Source organism: Saccopteryx bilineata, chromosome 2 (genome assembly GCF_036850765.1).
Source record: "Saccopteryx bilineata isolate mSacBil1 chromosome 2, mSacBil1_pri_phased_curated, whole genome shotgun sequence".
NCBI lineage: Eukaryota > Metazoa > Chordata > Mammalia > Chiroptera > Emballonuridae > Saccopteryx > Saccopteryx bilineata.
The window spans coordinates 19,818,035-19,819,545 of NC_089491.1; positions in this window are offsets into that span (position 1 = coordinate 19,818,035).

A 1,511-nucleotide genomic window follows, 5' to 3' on the forward strand; every position below is an offset into this window, starting at 1 on the left:
GCCAGCCATGGGCAGTTCCGTCATGTGCTGTGAAACTCCCTACTTCCAAATAGACATTGTCACTTTTGGAAGGTCAGAGAAGCTGAACGAATGCACACTCCTCTATTGCACTTACCATACTCGTCATCATCTAAGAGTCCAGCCCTATCTCCCTCATGGACCCTGTGCCCACCCCTTCTGAACTATGTACTCATGGCTCCTGAATGCTCTCTAAAGCCTCCTTGCATTTTCACGTGCTGTGTCTTCTATCAGACCATCCTTCCCCAATTGCTTTTGCTTTGAGAATGTTTCAAAAACTCAAACTAAGGATACATGAGTTAATGCTCCCTTCCAGCCTGGGTTAGATGACCCTCAGCTAGTGTGTTAACAGTTTGGTTCCTCTTCTCTTTTTCACACTCTTCTGTAAGCTCTTCGAGAGCAGGGACGGGCTGCTTAGGTCCCCCCGACTAGCATTATATGTAGTATACTCAAATAAATTATGTAAAATAAATGAATCAATGTATTGCTTACATTGCGGGCAGATTCACATGGACCTAAATAACCTTTCTTCCCAAAGAGTTCTATTTTCATTCTACAAATTGGATGGTGTAGTCCATCACCGAAAGGGAGTATCACTTGCCACCTTGTCCCTAGACCATCATTGTCACCAGGAGGGAGGTCTATACATAGAAAGAATTCATGATCAACTAAAAAGTAAGATCTGAGGGACACAACCAGATCTGTTGCCCAACAAAGTTGTCCTTCAATGCCTGACCATCTCTTTCCAAATTCAAGAACAAGCTTCAGAGATCTCCACTGTGGCAGGGATTGTCTAGCTCAGGGGTCCCCAAACATTTTACACAGGGGGCCAGTTCACTGTCCCTCAGACCATTGGAGGGCTGGACTATAAAAAAAAACTATGAACAAATCCCTATGCACACTGCACATATCTTAAAGTAAAAAAACAAAACGGGAATAAATACAATATTTAAAATAAAGAACAAGTAAATTTAAATCAACACACTGACCAGTATTTCAATGGGAACTATGCTCCTTTCACCAATAAAAGAGGTGCCCTTTCCGGAAGTGCGGCGGGGGCTGGATAAATGGCCTCATGCAGCCTGCCAGCTGTAGTTTAGGGACCCCTGGTCTAGCTATTTATAAGGCTTATTTTCTCACCTCCTCATACACCCAGATGAACTATATTTCCAAGCATTCTTTGCAGTAAAGTGTGGCCATGTGATTGTGTTCTAGTCAGTGGAATGTCACTATTATGCTTGATCCATAATCCCACCCATGCAATTCTTGATCTCTCTGCTTCTGCTGGTTTACCGCCAATAAGCCCATTCTTTATGGAGTCCCACATGGTAGAGCCATCAGAGGAAAGATCTGGTCCCACTGATTCAAGGAGAGCCAATCCCCTAAGCTAGACTTCCCATGAGTAAGAAATAACCTTTCATTTTGTAACACCACCAAAATTGTGTGTGTGTTTTCTATCAGGCAACTGTTGTTACCCCCAATAAGTATGCCTT